Source organism: Leiobunum rupestre, chromosome 9 (assembly GCF_980474605.1).
Source record: "Leiobunum rupestre chromosome 9, qqLeiRupe1.1.hap1, whole genome shotgun sequence".
NCBI classification, from domain to species: Eukaryota; Metazoa; Arthropoda; class Arachnida; order Opiliones; family Sclerosomatidae; genus Leiobunum; species Leiobunum rupestre.
In genome coordinates, this window is record NC_143392.1 from 22991157 (window position 1) to 23014309 (window position 23153).

General features: G+C 34.6%; 1 protein-coding gene across 3 annotated transcripts in view; it reads right to left on the minus strand.

Moving 5' to 3' along the window:
- Nucleotides 1–23153, minus strand: part of Mcr (macroglobulin complement-related) — a 357065-nt gene that overhangs the window by 249060 nt on the left and 84852 nt on the right. For all 3 annotated transcript variants that reach the window (XM_090158889.1, XM_090158887.1, XM_090158888.1), the window contains one exon: nucleotides 20561–20652. The gene's annotated coding sequence lies outside the window, so the exon portion shown is untranslated. The remainder of the gene's footprint in view (nucleotides 1–20560; nucleotides 20653–23153) is intronic.

A 23153-nucleotide genomic window follows, 5' to 3' on the forward strand; every position in this document is an offset into this window, starting at 1 on the left:
TTCCCTGTACTTTTTGGAACATTTTCGAATTCCCTGACTTTTCCCTGTACTTTTGGGAACATTTTCAAATTCCCTGACTTTTCCCGGTTTTCCAGGTCGTGTACGAACCCTGATTATATATTTATATATTTTTTAAATTATAAAATTGTTTACTATTGATAGAAAAATAATAACTAATATCAATAAGCTCATATATTGCTTTTAAAAAAGTGACAAAACCAAAAAAATAATTAAAATAAAAAAAATCCGATTTAAATCAAGTCATCGAGCGACTTTTAAAGGTGGCCAGGTTACGATGCGTATGAGGATGGTGGCAAGCCCTCCATGCCACGCGAAACAATAGCTCCCTACACTCTTTATTACCGTTAACCTCAGCATGTTGTTATGGAAAGGGGAAGTCGAAGACCTCGGGGGAAACCCCTCTAACCAGGGGGGGGGGGGTTCCCTTTTGTTGCAAGGTGAAAGTACTAACCACTAAGGCCACCTACATTATTATTTTTTCTATAAACATAGTTATAATAGATACTATTAGTGGGCGCTACCATGTTGTGTAGAAGTACGCGCTGAAAAACAGTTCGGTCTTTCATATTTGTATTGCAGGCAGACAACACGCATTAATTATTCATTTGTATATTTCCTCATTACAATAAACCTTGTGTTTTATATTAAGCGTCATTAATACGCGGACGCAACACGAAAATAATATAATGCTAAAAGACTACAGTCTGTCGCTATTGCGTAATCGAAAGTTTGGCGAACTCGGGTCACTCCTAACTGACAAACGTCGTTGTCAAAATTACCGTCAGTTTAATTTGATAAATGCGAGTGAAAACCGAGGGGCAGGTCACTTCCATTTTGGGTGCGTCTTAATCATAGTAAAATGATTAAATCAGGGTAATCAAGATTAAAAAATCTAATCACGATTTAAACGAGATTTAATCATTCTAATCATGATCTAATCTTTTTAATCAGGATTTAATCATTTAAACGAGATTTAATCATTATAATCATGATCTAATCTTTTTAATTAGATTTAATCATTTTAATTAGATTTAATTATTTTAATCACGATTTAATCAATATAATCGGTCGAATCGATAATTTATCATTAAAATCAAAACTAAAGTACGATTTAATCATACTAATCACGATATAATTTTTTAATCAGGATTTAATCATTTTAAACAGATTTAATCATTTTAAACAGATTTAATCATTTTAATCAGATTAAATCATTTAATCATGATTAAATCAGATTTAAACATTCTAATCGTGATTTAATCAACTTAATCGTGATTAAATTGAATTTAATCAAAATAATCACGATTAAATCGGATTTAATCTTTTGAGGGGTGCGTCGTTAATCAAGGAAGTGACCTGCCCCTCGGTGAAAACGAAGCGACTATTTATAATTGTCAATTTCATATTATATATTTTATTTTTCGGTAATTCATCAGTATTTTTACAAAGCGTTATTTTTACTTTGGAAATAATTTTTACGTTTTTAATAAGCCTTGACTGCTTCGTAAAAACACCATGTTTATATTTATTCAACGCAAGAAAGTGTAAATTGAGAAATTTAATATCTAAAATTTCAACAAATATCAGAGTTATAGTTCTTTCTTTATTATTTTAAATATGTTTATTGTAATACAACACGAAAAAAATAAGTTTAACCAAATTAAAATCGAAAATTTACAGAATTCTAACAGACAGTAGAAACGTTTATAATTTAACAGTAATTCGACTCTTATTTAGAACTCAGGGTTTAGATAATAAATATCACATTTATTGGTTTTTATCCATAACCGAAAATAATCCGAATAAAAACTGAATGTTTTGCATTTTAAATCGTTTTATAACAGCAAATAATATCCATAAATAAACAGTTCACCGAAATTTATATGAATAATGGAAATTTCATCCATGCGTCATAAACCTATGTTTATACGTATTTACCGAAAGCACGTGTAAATTGAGCAATTCAAAATTTCAAATTTCAGCAAAAATCATAGCTGTATAATTCCCAGTGGAACGTTAATAGTTTAACAGTAATTCAAAACTACAAAAAATTTGAAAAAAAATTTCCCATGAAAATAAATTAATGTTAACAAAAATGAGTACGAAAATTTCTTCATCATTCAAGTATGCCCCGTATAATGGAAGGAAAATCATAACCCCCCCACCCCCCCAAAGGTAGGATCAAGGTGTTTTACGGGGGAGGGGGTGACCAGTAAGTGCACGGCGGGAATAGAATAAATATTTTGAAAGCGCTGAAAGTAATTATGGACTAAATAAGGCAAAACATTCCGGGGGTTTCGCCCAAACCAGGATACGCAATAATGAACCTCGCGCGCATTACGAAACATGGCGTCGACTGCTACGAGTTCTAAAAAATAATTTAGATCGCCTGGGCCCCCATCAGCGCCGCGTGGTGGCGAATGTTCTCCACGGCCGATGCGGCTAAGGGAGCTTTTATCCAAGTCGGGGCTCCCGCCGCGAGGGGTCGTGACCTCGAAATATAAAAATCGTGATGGCCGAGCAAATATCACTCGCGAGAAGCCCACCTGCACCCCGAACAAGCGCCCTCCGATTGTTCCCGCTGAAACGAAATTCTCCCTAGTCAAGAAACTCTTCGCGAGGATGGAAACGTTGTTCTTAACCAGTCCAGACGAGTACGAAAACTACGAATCAAGCGTCATCGTCGTGATAAATTGACTACTCAACCGAACGCAACAACCGAGAAAGTATTATGTACAGAAAAACATCGCGGTTATGTCATTTCGCGTTTTAAAACTGGTTTTTAACTTGAAATAATTGAAGAAATGTCAACAGCAAATATTTCGCTTAAGCGACTTTCTGAATTTTGTTTTTAAGCCTTACAAAGAATTTCTATAGATTTTCGATGAAATATTGTAAGAAGTGTATAGAAAGAAAAATCACATATCATATAATCTGAACTGCAAATTATAATTTAAAAATATTAACGAAATATTTTATCCGTTATACAAATTAACCAGCAAATCACTTTAGGCAGTGTGACCTAGAGCTTGGCGTTTGGATAAAAATTAACCACTCATTTTATTTTTATCCATAGCCTACAATTATCCGAAAATATAAATTATTTTTTGCATGTTAAATCGTTGTTTATCCATGGATAATATCCATAAATAAACAGTTAACCAAAATATTTACGATTAATGGAAATTTTGACAGTTAATTTAGCTGTTACGCAGAGCTCTAGTGTGACCACAGGAAACCCTTCAATTTTTATTGGAAAAATGGCAAATATTTAGCCATTTTATAGGAAATTATAGGAGGTGAATTAATCGTAAATTATAGGAATCATTTTAATAAAGATAAAACAAATGCTTTTAAAGGAACTTTGGTTGAATAGAAATATTATATTTAATATGAAAACATCACAGACTTTGTGACTAGATATGTTTTAAAGTAATATTAAATTTTCATTTTAAAAAAACCAGCCAGCCGTAAAAGCAAATGATATTAGTGTTTAGTAAAAGGTTGGCGATTTTTGAGTGCCTTCTATCGAACTTCAGAACTATATTGAAATCAAAATGCGAAGTACGAAAAATTATAAAATATAGGAAGTGTGGTCACCCTGCTTTAGGTCTTAATGTGCTCTATAAATATATCTATAGAAAAAGGAGATTTTATAGAATTTCTATTGAAAATATTGGGAAAGATTACGAAAACGAATTTCAGGAGAATTCCATTTAGAGACCACGAACAACGCTAATGGAAAATGTAATTTGCCATTTAAATTAGTGATTCCCCTAATGGTACACTTTTGTCTATATTGTTGTAGGAAAATAATCTATGCTTACAAAGTGTAGCGCAAAAATATATACTTTTAATTTGAAACGTGTGACACTACTCTAAAACCAGTTGCCTCAAGTCAAATTCAATTTTTGAGATCAAAGCCCCAAAGAAAGACCGAAATGTTTCGTTTTTTTTTTTAATTTTCAAGGAACATTTTCAAAAAAATAGGCTTAGATAAAGAATGAAGACTAATGTCTGAGAAGGACAAAAAATAACGAATTTGAGAAGCTTTTTTCCCTGGACGGATGGCTGACTGAGTTTGAACTAAAGTTAAAAAAAAAACCCCTATCTCAAACAAAAATAAGAGAACACCGCGACATACTGAGCATATTATATCTGTGTCTATATCATAACCGCGATTGCAATATTTCGCTCCTATAAATAAAAGCTACCTCTAAAAATTACCAAAAGTTGAATTACAGCGACTTTACTAACGACTACGCAAAAGGTGATATCTAGATAAATCAGGAATTTAAACAGTTAAAATTGTTCTAGGAGTGTTACCGTATTATATAACCATTAACACATTACCATATTGGGCGTATGGGAAAATTCAAATCCACCTGTCCTGTTAGAACACGCCTTAAGAACACACCAATGGAGACAATTTAAAATAAGTAATTCATATTTGAAAACAATTCAAAATATTGGCATTAAAAAATAAACTAAATATAAATTTGTAGTTAGTATTTTTCACTAAATGTAGATGACTCTCCTATCAACAACACGTTTACGATTTTAATTTCAAATTTTAATTGTCCACAATCTAAATGTTCGCAGGTTGACCAAAGGTAACCCTCCCAATTTTTTTAAGAAAAGTAGGAAATATTTAGCCATTTTAAAGGAAATTATAGGAGTAATTTAGAGGTAAATATAGGAAATTATAGGAACGTTCAGGTTTATTCATCGCAAATTATAGGAACGTTCACGTTAATTAATCGGAAATTATAGGAACGTTCAGGTTAATTAATCGGAAATTATAGGAACGTTCAGGTTAATTAATCGGAAATTATAGGAACGTTCAGGTTAATTAATCGGAAATTATAGGAACGTTCAGGTTAATTAATCGGAAATTAAAGGAACGTTCAGGTTAATTAATCGGAAATTAAAGGAACGTTCAGGTTAATTAATCGGAAATTATAGGAACGTTCAGATTAGTTAATCGGAAATCATATGAATAATTTTAATAACAAAGGCTTTTAAAGGAACTTTTGTTTATTAGAAATACTACATTTACTATGAAAACATCACAGACTTTGTGACTAGATATGTATTAAAGTAATAATAAATTTTCATTTTAAAACACCAGCCAGCCATATAAGCCAATGTAATTAGTGCTTTAGTAAAATGCTGGCGGTTTTTCCATGATTTCTATTGAGCTTTAAAACTATATTGAAAGCAAAGTACGAAAAATATATTGAAAAATAGGAAAATATAGGAAAATTGACAAATTATCGGAAGTGAATAATAATAATAATCAGCTAGGCTAATACCCAAGGCACCACCTTAGGCCTAAGATATCAAGCGATTTTTAAAGTCATTAAAGAATTACAATCGAAATATAGGAAAAATTATAAAATATAGTTAGTGTTCGTTTCCTTGTAAGCAAAACTTGCAAATCGGTTAACAGTGAACCATAACAAGATGCCAGCTAGGAGCAACAAACACCGCACCCCACACAAGGAGAATGCAACCAGTCCAAAGTCGTGGATTTTCTTGTGTAAAGTTTTCATTGGTTACACGCTTTCCGTAAAACGTTCAGCGTAAAGGCTCGTCCAATGAAATTTGTACGCAACACTGCGTTGTCACAATGTCACCTGTCCGGGCTTGTGGACGCAGGCGTAGGCCACTATGATGATAGACCTCCGGTGGTATGGTCTCTGTTATACTAGGTGCACCGGGCTATAAATTCTGACACACAACACTGCGTTAGCGTGTTTAAAGGCTAGCTACGTTCCCCTTGTGTTTGTTGCTCCTAGCTGCCAGTTTGGCGTACTAAATGGCGTATAGACAACATGAACTTGGTTTATTATTGCTTAGGGCAAATTGTCCAGTCCGTACAAAGCTGGCGAAGTTCGCTAATCCACGTCGATACGCCGAGATAAGGAGGCCTTAGAGTAAGACGGTGACTAAAATCGGAAAGAGTAATTGTCGGTGGGATTGCGGGCAGGAAAATTGCGAGCTGACCACGCTCTATAATTAGAGGGAAGGGGAGCTCATTTTCACACCGCGGTTCCTTTGATAAAACAGAGGAGTTCAGTTCGTATAATTTACGCTGCAACAAAAGTGAAATAAAAGCCAATTGGATTTATCTTCGCCGCAGGTGTATAGTTTACGAAAACAGCAGCCGTAATCACAATAAAACGCCGAAACGAATTTTCCTTATTTCAATCGGACACGCCAACAAAACTTGTAGCGTCACATATTTGACATTCTCAAATATATTAGTTTTTATTTAACCATACCTTGACTACATGGCTGTCGTTGCAGACCAAAAATCTTGTTCAACACCATTGGAGGTATAATTTAAATATATAGTTATGGTCGCAAATTAAAGGGCAACACCCAATTTGTATTTTACTCTTTCCCCTTCGCCAAGGTTGTTGATTTTTTATTTAAATTTTTTTATTCATTTTATTTGATTTTTTATGGGGCGCCAAACCGAAAAAAAAAGGAATATGAATAATCAAATAGAATATAAACCAATAAATAGATTATGACGTTTTATTATATAGATTATCAACTTATAAAATAGAATATAAACAAGTTTCTAAGTGCATACTTTATATTTGCAAAAGTGCATACATTATATTTGTAAAAGTTCATACTTTATATTTGCAAAAGTGCATACTTTATATTTGCAAAAGTTCATACTTTATATTTGCAAAGGTTCATACTTTATATTTGCAAAAGTTCATACTTTATATTTGCAAAAGTTCATACTTTATATTTGCAAAAGTTAAGGATCTATAAATTTGTTTAATATTGCATTTTATAAGTTCATAATCTATATTTTATAAGTTCATAATCTATATTTTATAAGTTCATAATCTATATTTTAAAAGTTCATAATCTATATTTTAAAAGTTCATAATCTATATTTTAAAAGTTCATAATCTATATTTTAAAAGTTCATAATCTATATTTTAAAACGTCCTAATCTATATATTGGTTTAATATTCTATTTTATAAGTTCATAATCTATATTTTAAAACATCCTAGGTAATCTGTAAATTTGTTTAATATTCTATTTCATAATCTATATTTTAACACGTCATAATCTATATATATTTGTTTATATTATATTATATTATATTATATTATAAAGCAAGATTTAAATCGAATTTATTTAGTTTTCGAGTTCTACGAACTATAAGTGTCAATTGATAATTTTCGTGAAATTTTAGGTTATTAAAATCATAACCAGAACACTAGAGCTGTTAAATTTAACGAATAAAGAACATTTTTGCAGGTCGCTTTTCATTCTTTTCAAACAGAGTTAATTTAAATTGACATTTTTGTAAAAGTAATTAAAAAATATAACGTAAATTTAATTTTAAATTTGATAAAAAAATAGTCCTAAAACGAAATGGCAAAATATTAACTATAGGAGAAGAAACGTGAAATAAATTTATTCGAAAGAGGAAGAATATATTGGCAATATTTGAGAACCCGCGGTCCGTACATAGTAAAACATCAAAAGGGTTCCGCTGCCTTCGAGTATAGGCCTTCGGAAAATATAGTAAAAGTGGGCAGTAATTGAATTGGTAAGTAAAGACGGCCAATATCCAATCTCACGGGATACGCTTTCGTTCTCATCAGAAAGTAGAAATGAAAAAAGAGATCGAGAATTTAATATTATGAAAAAAAGATCGACGAGAAATCTTTATTCTGATCTATAATAGGCAGAAGAGACTGAATACAAATTTCTTTCCTTCCGGGTAAGTGGAAGGGCAAACGGTAACGATTTTCTAGTACGACAGAAAATATTAAAATCTCGGCTAAAATAAAAAGACACTATACGTTTTTTTAAATTTAAACGCCTCAGGGGTTTAAATTTCAAGTTTCAATTTTTAAAAGCGAATTGTATCGAATTATTATCGTAACACCTATTTAATAAAATTGAATAATAATTACTTAACTAACATAATGCCAAGAATGTATTTATATTTAGGGGGAAAAACTAAACTGAAATATAAGTCCATTTAAATTTATTAAATTCTTGTTAAAGGGGTTTGCCCTCGAGTTCTTCGGTTTCTCCTTTTCATAAAAACGTGTTAAGGTTAACGGTAATAGTGAGGGTAGGGAGCTATTGGCTCGCCACCACCCTCCTACGCATTGTAACCAGGCCTCCTGTTTAAAGGCATTAAAAGTGGCTCGATGATTTCTGCCTAAGGTGGTACTTTAGGTATTAGCCTAGCTGATTAATTATTATTATTATTATTATTATTTGTATTTAAGTTAAAAAAAACTGTAAAAATACATACCAAATAGATTAAGCTCGAAATTAATCTGAATTCATTGTAATCTTAAAGACAGAAGGTTACCAAATTTCAGATTCTTCACAGTTATAGATTTTCTATATTAATCTCGATTTTTATTTCGGTTTGCTTTCCACAAAGTTATATACATAAATATATACTAAACGTACAAGTTAGATAATAGTTTAGATAACTGAATCTGGTCCGAAGAGTTTTTCAGCTAGGCTAATACCCATTCTCCTTAATAAAAGGAGAATGGGTGTTATATGATAACCTTCGACACAATAGCGTTTATATCTCCTCCAATAAACTGAACCTCACGTTGGTTTGGGTCAACGTGATTGCGAGCGAGTGTGGGATTTTTAATAACTCATTTCACTCTGGGAGGTAGTGGTTGGGGGGGGGGGGGGGGGGGGGTGGCGGGCGTGGGCGCGAATAATCTCATATCGGCAAAATAATGAATGGCTAACTACATTCATAGAAATTGTTTGCGCAGCTGTGTTTACAACGGCTAGGTTATACCAGTTGAACAAGAATTCGTCTAAATACGAGCCACGATCCATAGAGTTATATTTCACGCAAAGAAATAGTTCTTTTCTATAAAGTAACGTGGTCTTTTGGTTTGAAGTTGGCTCTTACGTACGTCACAGTCTCTTACTTTTACAAGTCTACGAGCGCGCGCTACAATCGTCAGAGGAATATAGTTTTTTTCTAGCGCAAATCGCTCGTGCGAAGAGTATACTAAAAAAGCTGCGTCTTGTGACGTAACAAGGAGAAACAAACACAAGGAAAACGCAGCTAGCCTTAAACACGCTAACGCAGTGTTGCGTACAAATTTCATTGGACGAGCCTTTACGCTGAGCGTTTTACGGAAAGGGGGAGATAATTTCCGAATTTTCCCCCTCCGACGGCAGCAGGCGCTAAAGCGTCTAACCAATGAAAATTGTACACAAGAAATGGCACGACTTTTGACGGGTTGCGTTCTCCTTGTGCTGTGTTTGTTGCTCCTAGGTGACGTAAGAGCAATATTTTAACAAGTTGGGCAAGGCATTTTTATTTTATAAAATCAACTATTGCTTCCGATATCCAGGGACTATTTTAAAATGTTGGATCGTAAATATTTTATTAGTATTAGCTTTCGTTTAATGGATAATTCTTATTTTTCAGAATAACCAGCAATATAATATTACTAGCTGAACCCGGCAGACGTTGTCCTGCCAGTGTAAGTTGTTTGTTAATGTGGAAAAATGAAAGATAACTCCTACTGATAAGGTTTCATTATTTTTATTGGTATAAATTGATGACGAACTATATACATTTTTTAAAAATAATTCACGTGAATAATCTATATTTTTGACTATTCTATTCGCCATGTAATTGGTATATCACGCATACCAATTTTCATGGCGATGGGAACGGTATAGAAAGTGATGCGCTGCAGCGCCATCTAGTTAACTAACTAATGATCATATTTGATTGTTCGCGCCATGTACGCCAGACTTCAGAAGCTAGATCATACCCTTTTTTCAGAACGGGGGTTACGAGTGTAAACAAATAAAAAACAACGATATTGGATTTGTGATAGAAAATATGTATCTAGTAAAATGAAAAGACACATATTCGGATATGCTCTTGCAAACTTTTTTCCATGAAATATTAGAATAAAATGGTATGATAGTGTACTGAACCGTCTTTTACAATGATTTTATCATATACACTACTGTCATGATAGATAACTTTCTAATTTTTTGGTAAATTGGAACAATAGCCCCGCCATTCCCTTTCCTCCCCTTTCCCGATCCCCTTAAAGTACTTTTAAAGGAGATTCCAATGGTGCAAAAATTATTCCCCGAAAAGCATTATTAAAAATGTTATGGTTACTTAAACGAAAAGTGTAACGTAAAACTGTAGTCCTAGCTAAAAAAAGGTCTTTTAATCGAATTTTATACCACCCCAACCCCATTTTTGCTATCACGATGGGCCGTCTATAACGCGACCTAGAGGACAGTACCTAGCCAAACGCACCTAGTATCGTCCAGTCCTTGATCAGGGTTCGTACAAAATTTCTGGAATAAAATTCCCTGACATTTCTAGGTTTTCCCTGACTAAATTGCCAAATTTCCCTGACCATTTTTGTAGAATAAATTTATGTTTTGAGGTAAAATCTTGAAAAATGTTAATTATGTATTTTTAATACATTTTTCAAAAAATTTATTTTCCGGATTGGTTTTTGGGGTCATTTTAAAATTCCCTTACTATTTCGGACCATTTTTAATTTCCCTGACTATTCCCTGACCATTGGGAAACATTTTCAAATTCCCTGACTTTTCCCTGACCTTTTGGAAACATTTTCAAATTCCCTGACTTATCCCGGTTGATTATTCCGATTAATGTTTTGGCGTCTATAACTCCTTAAGTAATAATTCCCGAAAATTAATCTCGACTAATTTTAACGGATCCTTGGCCAGATCGTGGATTTCATACTGATTAAAGACTTTATTATTATACGTATATTGCGTTAAATAACGCTTATAATCACTCTCCTCGTCGCCAGAATTAACAGAATTAGAATCTTCCGAACTTGCGTAACTACGCGAAGACCCGGTATCGGACATGGTTAGCGGGAAATGAATACGGTTTGTGAAATGTTTCTTTTCTATCTGTATAGTAGCCCACCGTCATTTTAATCCTTTAACAAAAGCTTTGTTTCGGGCTTCGTCATTTTAATCCTTAAACCCCACGTCTACTACAGCAGCATATTTCGAAAATATTGTGGTCCTACTGGCGCCATGACCACCCCCAATAAATAAAGAAAGGCTTATTTTCGACAGGGAAAAAACGGCGCGACGGCGAGAATTCTACGCCCCGAACCGTTCAGTTCGTACATATTTAAAATTAGTATATCTTTGAAATTAATTATTTGCGGCTAATAATTTTTGCACCATTAGGTTCCCCTTAATAAGTACGTTGGTAAGGTGTATCTAAAAAATTGAAACTATGTGGCGGGGCTATTGTTCCAAATAGCCCATTTTTTGTACAACTTAATAATAATTAAATTCTAAATTCTGAAATATTGTCCGATATTATCGGCCACGGTTAGCAGATATATTGGCTGTACCCATATAGGTGCATCCTTGCCTATAAGGTATTTCATTGGTTCCCTAAACCTGACGTCTTCCAACGCGATTGAAGCACACACCTGTCTTTTTTCCTTCCCCCTCTCGATCATCTCATCATAGTCATTATCTCTAAATACTCATGATCGTTAATCGTAGTAATACGACCGGTAACGTTTGTACGCATCCGTTAAATCTCACACCACTTAAACCCGCTCGATTCTACCAAAGATAATGTAGAACTTCGTATTCGAATTCAAATTGGAAAATAACTACCTTCAGGAACCAAGCGCGGGTTTATAATAGCCTAGATTCGAAATGGGAGAGTTTTCCGGTTGACGGTTTTGTAACGGAGCGAATACCCAAAAATCAGCCTATATCGGTTGCTATAGGGCGCGATTTATAATTGGTTTTCGTGGTAATCATCAGTGTTCCTAAACAACCACCTTTTTCGACCAAATCCAGGTCAGTGGCAAATAGTGGAAAATTGGCAAATAGTGGCTAATAAAGAAAAATTGCATTTTTAAGCTTAAAAAATTAATTGAAGTGTTTTGAAAAATGTCTTAGTTTACACTGAACTTTCCATGTTAGAATTAATTATTCCAAAAAATTAATAGACTATTCTAATGTTAATCAGAATCTGACCATTCATATCCATATATATTTGCCTTAAGTAGCAGAAATCTGAAATTTCAGTGTTAAAATATATTTTTATTATTTTATAATTTTCTGTAGTAAATATATTTATTGACCACTTTTAGCCAGATTGACCATTAAATTCACTTTTGTGCAGGTAGGAATTTTCCACTATTTTTCAGACTATTTTCCACCTCGGGACACTGGTAACAATGGGGCTAATTTTGTTCAGAGCTCCAGCAGGAAGAGGTAGGTATTCAAAATCTGCGCCTCCTAGTGGCTAGGTCCTCAACTATGCATTTCTGGAATAAATTTCGCGAAATGCATGATGAATGCGTACAACTCAGAACCACCCGGGATAAATCTCCACCGCGAGCCCTTAGCACCGTAGCCAAAGCTTATTCACATTTTTATCGCTTTAAAAATTAAAATTAACACTTATCTTTGCAAAATGATTCATCAGAACCTAAAACTGGCTATTAGAAATAAGAGTTGTTTATGAAGGTATTTATTTTTCAAATTTGAGATTTAGACGCGTTTTGTGTGGCATTTATCAACCCGAGCGTGGCTGCTCTACCAAGTAAGAGAATATTTTAGATGTGGAAATTTTGAAAAGTAGATGTCGCTACTGCCCTATCGTCGTGCGTTAATTTTCTTATCTCCAGGACAACGCCGTTACCATGGGTCCCCTATTTGTAGACCTTTACTTATGCGGACCTTATGATATGTACGCGTTATGATAGGCTTATGATTCTACGAAGGTACGCGTTCTATTTTTACGCAGACTTCTCTCGTAAAAGATAAATTATCGACTTCTGGAATAAGTATAACTTTAGCCTATAGGTGAAGATGGCAGATATTTTCACGCATTCAGGGCAGCTGTACACTGGCATCGACTCCCGCGGAAGTGGAGGCTCAACTTGATGAAATCGATTAAGCGATTTCGCAGAAAGCTCGCGCCATACAATGGCGTCCTGCTCGCGATATACAGCGCGTAAGCCCTTCATAGAATTTAAATTATCGGCAAACTTCCGTCAGGAAGTCCACTTTAATAGTCTAAAAGGCGGAACTGGCGGATACACTACGAACGATGATTTATCGAAATTAACTCATTAAAAGGTCCTCCATTAGACAAATCCGCCTTCTCAATTCCTCAAATCTAGGACACCTTTCAAATATCTCCTTTAAATAAAATTTATATTTCTCATTGGTATTCTCAAAAGTAGCGTAAGACCCAAAAGTGTGTCAGAACGGTAATTTTATTTTTATCGTGTTCTTTGATTTGATAGCCTTTCGAATTTGATAAACCTACAAGAATTTCAATTGCACATAGAACATTTTCACTTGACACCCAACTGCTATCGATCCTTCTGGGCCATGTGTATTTGTCCGAAATACCAGGGGGACGCAAAAAGTTTACAAAGAAGTCTCCAAACTCTTCTGATACTTCCTCAATTAATCCAACGTAAAGTTGGCCTTTGTAGACGCTGGCTACCAAATTTCCCACTTTAAAGTTTTCAGCCTCTTGATTTCGAGTATCTGACAATTCTAAAGTCGAAACCTTAACTGTGGTTAGCGAATCGTCATTAGATAACGGAAAAACCATGATTTCATTTAACGATTTCGGAACGAATTTATGAAACCCTCGAGTTCCTTTTACTGTTATGGCTTTAGAAAACCTTTCTTTTAAAAGTTCCTTTTGTCGCTCAATTTCTTCGTTTTTAACATAGATGAACTTGATATTTTCGAAGTTTGATAGGCAGAAATTAAACATATCTGTTGGAGTCAAAATCTGTCCAGTCACTGGTCGCTGAAGACTGACTCTTGCTGTTTTACGCTTCACTGTTCCGCCAATTCCGTCACAAGGTCCCTTGCCATGAGATGTGGCAAAAAAATGCCATTCAGCGTCCAAACCAAAATCTTGTTTGTGGCAACAGAGATTAGAAAAGTTGTATTTGTTTTTATACTGTCCAGCACATCCATCCGTAAAATAAATTAGCTTTCTAACATTAGGAACATGTGTTTTTATATTTGGAATTAGATAAGTTAAAAAACTGTGAACAGTATTGGTTGTATGTGTTCTGGTATCACTGATAATACAAAAATTTAAGTGGTTAAGTTCTCCGTTTTCGACTACCCTGAAGTAGATTACGAAGGGATGCACTGTCGCTTGAGAATTGTCCCAATGGAACCCTTGTGCTTCGTCTTGAATTACGAAGGAATAGTTCTCCGCAAAATCACCGAGAACAATTACGTCACCAGGTTTTAGAGTTTTTTTGAGGTTTTTAAGATAATTAGATTGCGACTTAGATGTGTAATGATGACGCGTTAGTTCAAGTAGTTTAATGGCCAAAGAGTCGAAAAAGTTTTCAACACTCTCGCTCAAGGTCATGAGCTTTGTGCTGTCAGTTGTCACCCATTGCATGAACTTTATATTTTCAAAATCTTCTAAAAGGTTCGTTAAATATTCATTTTCAAGTAGACCATTTTTCCCAGGACAGTCCTTGCACACCCTCATCATACAATTCCTGTTTTGAGTGTCACACACGGTGAGCGCCATGAAATCGATATCACATTTTAAAGGACAAGGAGACGGTAGAGCTGATATCATTAGCTTGACATTTTGGTGATAGGTGCAGACACACACTGAATGTGTACCTGACGAACCTGCTAATACACACCAAGGTGGTCGTAGATAACAAAATGACGAAAATCCTAACGTCAAATCATGCTCTTCCTTGAATTTGTTATAGAGCTCTCTCAGGTTCAGCAGTACAAGCCTCTTTTGATGATGTTCTTTTTGACCTGTCTCGTGGTTTCTAACTGACCCAAACTCCTTTTGTCCAGGTGTCATACGACTGTTATCGTCATTTTCGTAAAATTCAACGACCTTTGATTTAACGTCTTCGGTCAATATTAATCCCTTCGATTGTTTCTCTGGTAGCGAAAGAATTCCTTGACTAGATTTAAGATTCCTGCTTCGTTTGACCATGTATTCTGGTGCTCCAAATTCCTCCATTGTGCGTTGTATTCCAAATGGTGACAAGGTCAGGATCTGAAGCTTTTCGCCGTATGATGTCTTGGAGTTATTGAATTTCTCTCTCAGTTCGTTCAAAATATTCTCATATAATCGATGTTCTTCGAGCTTTCTAAAAACATCGTCCGTAACCATATTATCGTCTGTTTCATCAAGAGAAATTTCCATTGACTCTTCTAATTTGCGTTTCAATGAATTGTTCACAGCGTTTAACTTAGTCCTGCTTAGAATTGTTTTTTGGCGAGATGACAAACCTTCTGTACAAAAGTTAAAAAATATATGTATTTATATATGTATACATATATAAATTCTTTCAAATTGAATATATTTCTTACTTCTTTTAACAGGAGATTCTCCCAAGTTTATTAGAGTTTCGTTAACTGCCACTAAAGCTATAGCTTTGTCGTCTTGCGTCGCATCTCCCGATGAACAAGGTTGACTAAATGAAAAAGAATCGCTTTCTTGTGATTCTTGTGCAGTGTGAACTTCTGAAACGTCCAACTGTATTTGGAGTTCATCCTTTACTTTTTTTCCAGCAGACATAAAACACTGGATGCACAACTTATTTCCAGCGATAACTTCAATTCCTCGTAACTTTAATTTTTTGAACAAATCCAATGAAATAGTTTTTAGTCCACTCTTTCTTTCAGCGTCGTGAGTCCCAAAAGGATTCATACACTTCTTTTGACTCGTTGAATACCTTTTCATAAAAAGTTCTTCATGGTGACGACATATGTTTCTTATTTTGGACATAGGTATAGCTGTTCGGCTGCTAAGAACTAATTTGTCATCCTCGGACAGATGGTTGTTGATACCAACTGTTTTCGAAAGTGTTTGCAAATGACATTTACTACTGTCTCTCCAAAACGAACAATTTCGATCCATTTCAGGGCTTTGTTCGAGAATATACAGTTAAATAAATTCTATTTCGCTACTCAATTATCGCTGTTAATATATTTAACTACTCAATTATAACTATTATATATTAAAAAGATATTAAAACATTTTTACGTTATTAAAAACGTAATCGATATGACTAAGAGCAATATTGGGTTTTCTTGAGATATCTAGCACATTTCCATTTTAGGGTGCAGTAAGATACGCTACAATAATATTGAACGCCAGACTATACTAAGGACAAGCAATTTAGTGATGTCTTCTGTCTACAGATAACATGCAAAACTAAAAATAATATGTAAATAACTCAACTTAATTTAAGAATTAGTGTATTTGATATTCTAAACTCAAAATTACCAAAATAATAATATTTTTAATTTATTTAGTAGGTCAACTAGTTTCGTGTATAAAATAGCATTTTCATTAATTTGAGGGGTAAATTTCAAAAATTAATATCTCGAAAACTACAAATATTACTTTGAGATTTTGAGTGATTATTATGTATTCGATAGTGGGAATTTTAAAAATGCTAAAATCGTTGACCTACGACTGAGGTGTCTGGGCAAGGTCAAAGGTCAAATTATTTAAAGGCCCAGATTTTAATGACATTTACGTCAAATGACAACTCTGATTAAATATTCATATTAGGGTGCGCATTGTCTTTAAAATGAGGTATTACATGTGATTTTGCGATAATTATGTCTTAAGATATAGTAGAAAACATTTAGGGGGTCAAGGCGTACTTTTGAAAAAACGCGTATGCTGTATCTCGTAAACGGCTGAACCGATCGTTATGAAACTGTCAAAATCGTTTTCCTAGGCCCAAAAAACCCTGTATACAAAATTTGGGCAAAATCGAAAGGGGTCGGGTGTTCTGTGGCAGGCGTTTTGTCATGGAATGACCCTTATAGGATAATATAGGAGAATTTTCTTTGATAATATAGGAACATATAGGAGTATTATGTTTGATAATATAGGAACATAAAGGAAAATTTGCAGAAATAAAATTTTAATTTGTTTTAATATAAAAGGAATTTTTTTTAAGCAGCCGATGATATTTTTAATTCCGTTCAGTGCAGTTCTTAAGAGAAGCAGTTTAAATTTTATCAAAGGGATTTAGTACATCTGTATTACGAAAGTGAACTAGGCACGCGGAAAATTCGAAAAAATTGCGCGAAATACAAAATAATATCGAATTATAGGGAAAATATAGGAGCATATAGGAAAATTGGTTAAATTATAGGAAAATAAAGGAAAGCATTGAAATATAGGAAAAATTATAAAATAAAGGAAGAATGGTCACCCTGTAGTAGTTAATGAGAGTTTGTCGCAAAGTAAAAGAGGGAAACGAAGGGGGGTCGGAAAATACGTCATCAAAATCGAGGTACTCCAGCGCCGCTGAGTGAGGTGTTTTATAACGTATGTCTACGGGTGAGTAAATCGAAAAGAGAAAAACGCGCCAGACTATATACTAAATATAATGTTGCTAGTACTATTCCAACTAGTAGGTTATGTAGTCTATAGTGTGACTAGGTCTCACTACAAATTTTAATAGGCGCGAATGTACAGCTAACACACTTATGGGTTTTATGCCATAAGCAAATAGAATACATCAATCGTTTGTCAAGTTGTTCTACTGTATAGCGGTTTATAAACAGACGCCAAGCCTTTTATTATTAAAACGATTTAAATCGATAAATTGTAAAACCCCCACCAATACTATATCCTCTACTTCATAAAATATTTAATTCAATATTTAACTTTACATTCCATAACTCCAGAACAATGTTGACTAAATATTCAACTAGATATTCAACCTACCGTAAATTACACTACTGCCATCTATAGACTCGTTTCTGCACTGCTATTTTGTAAACGACAGTTGATAGAAAACCGAGAGCTTTGTGAATTTATAGTTCAGCAATGAAATTAGTAATGGCCCCACGTTTTCGGCTGTCACGTACTAGTCGCCATGACAGGTTTGGATAGGCCTATTTTTCAAAACTTGAGGTTAAATTCATCAATTTCACGAATTGTCAATTCTAGACGGGAAAATAGTTAATGACATTAATTTGGCGAGTTTGCAAACCGAAGTTGAGTTGGAGAACACGAAAATTTATAGGACTTCTTTTAGGCAATTAATAATTATTTCAATTTCGCTAAAAGTTATATTTAAAATAATTGATAGGTTGACACTCTTTTCAGTCGAAGCTTAGTAAACCGAAGTTTATTTTTCATATACAAGTATACTTCAGCAAGAACGTATTTATTTAAACTTTATTTCAGTACATAAAGGTAAATGCATGATTTTATAGGACTCGTCTGAAAAGCGTATTAGCAAAATCATCCCAATTCGTACTCCCCTGATAATACTTCGAATTAAACCCAATCAATTCTAAGAGATTTCGAAGAAAAATAATAGACTAAGTACGACTGCAAGATCGACGGATTTGGCTAGAAATAGCAAAATCAATAAAACTTTTGAAAACGGAAATCTTGATGGCGAGCCAGACGCGAATAGCCACTTCAATCAATCCAAAAGAAGCATTTTGGTCTATATTAATTTCTCCCCAGAACCCCCCTCCTGGGGAGGGGCCGAATAATCTTAAATGGAACAGAATCCCCCCTTTTTTTCTATGGAAGCAAAGAGTCTATTTAGATCACGCGAAAAACAGATCGGCAAGACTAGGGAACATTTGATACACTTATAAAGAATTAACGATAGGAAAGATTGTAAGGTTGCCCAGAAACTTACAAAGATTGAAATAATAACGTTTCTTTTTAAAGAGTCTTTTAACATTCTCAGACAATCGCTCTAATGGAATTTAAATCCATTTTAGGGAGATTCGAGCTGCTGCGCTTTTATTGAATATTTAAATCGGGTAGACCATTTCCTAAAATTAGTTTTCTCTTTTATTTTTACGATACGTCAATTTTACTCTTTTGAATACGTCTGTATTTTAATTAAATTGGAAATTAACAAGGAAAATTATTATACCTTTATTCCGTTTTAACATAAAATTTGTAAAACTGAATACGGATAATAAATTGGATTTTGAAACTATGAGGTTTTAAATTAAACCTCAAAAAGTGACGAAATTAATATTAAGTCTTACAAATGAACATTGTTAATATATTACCAATGGCATAGTAAAGAATTGGGGTAAAATTTATTATCTTTGGATATATCAAGTCAGACCAGGAAAATATATAGGTAAAAATCTTCATTGAAGACGTAACGCCATCTGTGTTGAAATGGTTTTAAATTATATTTTCTGGGCACAATAAATGAAAAACTTGAACGTTTTCCTAAGTAATTTCAGATGATTTCACATTTTAGATCATAATAATGGGTTTGGAAGGTAGACTTCTACGTTCTCTGTAACCTAAATAGGTTCTTGGTCAGGTTATTGGACTTCCTCCTTGGTAAATTCCTATTTCTGCAACAATTTTACTATTTCCCAGAGCTCCTAATATGTAACCATAAATTCCAAGAGCTCTAAATATTCGACCAAGAATCTACACTTACCTACAACACCTAGGAAACCTAGTCACTTGCGCGAAACCTTTCTCCTTCATTTAATTTTTTTAACAAACCATTGTATACAATGCAATAAAAATATCTTATTGATTGTGTAAATATATAACTTAAGACATGGCTACATTCTGAAATATACAATCTTCATGTAGGTTACCGTAGCTATATACGAAAAATCGACCTAGCGTATGACGTTTAATAGTTAACAAATAAAAGAGGACTAAAGATAAGACAAAATTTTGAGCACTGAAGAATAGTCACGGTTCTAAATCCTACTACAATAGCGTTATATAATATTTGCGTAAGCTTTTTGACCGTTTTAACTAGGAATATATCGAAGGGTCTATTAAGTAGAGCCGTTAAACTAAGGCGAGGAATCTTTTATAGCTCTTGGAGGCGATTCGTTAATAAATCCGGACGCAGTATCAGCGCCTAAATCACGCGGGAGTAGTAGGCCAAGCGACGGTCTATAGTGATAGAATACAAATTATTAGTCGCCTCGTTGGCTAGTTCCCCCTTTCGACATACACCATTATCGCGAGCCAGCGGATGGCGACGTCATGATAGTTTACAAACTGTACGGATGATAATAGCCACGTTGTTTGGGTTAGGTTGGATTGGATTTACCGGCGCGGGCAAGGGTGCAGTTGATTGTACACTAACGTCTACGTCTAAATGGCTGGCCTTAGCCGTAAGGCCAGCCATTAGACGGTGTTATTAGTCGGTTGATTGAGTTTGCTTAAACTCCGATGTTATATAGTTCGCAGTTAACTAGTGTATGAAGTTATGGCGTTATTATCGGACGGCCAGAGGCAAGGGTAGGCTAATGTCATTCATAAAAGGAGGAGTTATCCTTGTAGGACAATGACGCGTATAGGCCTTGCGAAATCTAGCTAACGAGGAAATAGGCCCTAACTAATCTATATCATTCTAACCAGCTGCCCAATTATATTAAACCTCGCAAAATTCGTAAAGTGGAATATAATAGCGAAAAATAAATGTTCTGACTCACCTTATGATGAAGGTTAATTCAAGGACAAAATCAAATTTAAAATGAAGGTCACTCCGATGATCCAAGTGGAAGTACCAACACACAGATCAGTACTGTAATGATAAACATTTCTTTGGTTAAAAATAATGACTTGATAAGAACCACTATAGTGTATGCTTGCAAGTGACTTATAACACAACATGAGGATGTGGGAATAGTTCATAAGTATTTAGACATCGGCTATAAAACATCTATCGCATTTTTATGGAAACAATCGGTAGACGAATGTGGTCCAAGGTAATATTTACGAAGATATTTCGGTTTTTCCTTCGACATGAAACAGTGTACTTCAGCTTAAAAATTCTTAGCAGACAACATCCACTACTGTTTTCTGTTACTTTTTATTCCAAATTTGAACGTTTCAGAAACTACACTTAACTTGTTGGCATTAGATAATTCTGAAGCCATTTAACCTACATGCTACTTCAGTTAGTTGATTTTATCTAGGAGCAACAAACACAACTAGAACGCAGCTAGCCTTTAAACACGCTAACGCCGTGTTGTGTACAAATTTCATTGGACGAGCCTTTACGCTGAACATTTTACGGAAAGGGGGAAGACAATCTCTTAATTTCCCCCCTTCCGACGGCAGCAGGCGCTAAAGCGTCTAACAAATGAAAAATGTACACAAGAAAATGCACGATTTTTAGCGGGTTGCTTTCTCCATTTGTGGGGTGCTGTGTTTGATGCTCCTAGCTTTTATCAAGAACTAATTTATGTATAAGAACGATCTACTGTAGCTTTGAAGCCTGCTGCACTCATGTACGTTGTAGCTCCACCCTTTTTTTTAATTTTAAGTACAGACCGCCATCTGCCGAGCCACTGTGAAACTATTAAACAAGATTTAACATGGAGGGATCCGTTACATCCGTAGATCCTTTATTCCGTTAACTTCGGCTTTATCGTTTCTTTTCATAAAAGGTGATATATGTAATGTTGCGTTAATTCTTATTAGTGAAATTCCAAACAGTTCCGGGATTATAATAAAAACTCGGTGTCATTTTCACTTCCCTATGGAAGTCAGAATATCGTGGGTTCGCGCCCGGCTCCCGACCGAACAGTTTTTAGTGTAGAGTTTTATTAATTCAAATTTTATAAAACAAATTTAACATTGTTAAACATAATATATTTTAGAGAATTATAATTATGAATTATTTAGAAGAGTTAAATTTCAGTTTTGTAAAATTTAATTTTAAAAACTCTATAGTAAAAACCGTTCCGTCCGGAGCCGGGCGCGAACTCACGATCTTCTGATTGCCAGAAGCACGTGCTCAGTAAAGAATGCCTGTGTGGAAGGCGGCCATAATTCCTCAGTAGATGGCGATGTCGAAAGTCCAAATACGAAACTCCGCCCATAAAATAAAAACAACTAGTACTTGACGCCTAGAAAATATGGCTCCTTGTTCGTTCTTATACATAAATTAGTTCTTGGTTTTATAAATGTACTTAGTTACCTCCGATTATTACAAACAGTAGATCCGAACAAAATAATGTCTTAAGCAAAAACGACATAATTAGCTGCGTTACATTAGGCAGTAAGGTTCTGGTCTGCACGTAATTAAATAGACCAAATCGTTAAGTTTACCGCGTTGTTATTGAAAAAGACTTTAGAAGCATTAAAAATAAATAAAAGTAAATTTTTCGAACACGATCGAATAGTTAAAAATACAACCATTTATTGTGGCGCCATCTACCACAATTTATCGAAAGCCGAACGTAATAACAATGCGCACAAAGGGATAAAATTAAATAAAATGCGGATCATTTACCCTCACCGATTGTAGAGGGCGTGTCAGTCTACGCGCAAACCGTATTAGAGAAGTAGTGTATTGGCGGTGCTTTTCTCGCCTCGATATTAAAATTGGTTATGAAGGGATGCGCTTCCAACCTCTTACCACAATAGCTCTCATTCGGTTCTCTACAACCCACACTCCAAATCGCGTAATTACATATTTTGAGAGCTAAATAAATTTGAAATATGGCTCACACCTGGATGGGAACATCAAATATCAGCGCAATGTTGCAAAATTAGGGTGTGTAATACAACGCGGTTCGAGGTGTACATGAAAAACCCGCCCACGCGAGTACCGGCGAAACAAGATACGTACGAAGACAAAACTAGTGTTCGGAATGTCTTTGATCATGGAATAAAGACATCAAGTGGATAGACAGTATAATAGGGAGTCAGGAAAACCACTCATTACAACTGTCTAATTTACCCTTTGGCCATCCGTACAGTCCGTAATGAAAATGATAGAATATAGCGTTTTTTGAGACGAAAGTAATGATAATTCGGAAAAAGCATTCATTATTCAAGCGCAACTCAGTCAGACAGACACAAAAGAATCCCTTTGAAAACTGGCGAGGTCACCAGAAAAGCGATGACCCTTTTCCCTTATCTCTTCGTGCGAATTTTTCTTTCCCTTTTTTCCATTCGAGTTTTCTTTTCGGTTTTATACAGGGTGTTTCAAAAGGTTATGAAAAAATCTGAAGGAGTTGTCGGGGGCGAGTTGAGAAGTATGCCTGTTTTTTCCCTATGTTCCTACGATGAGTT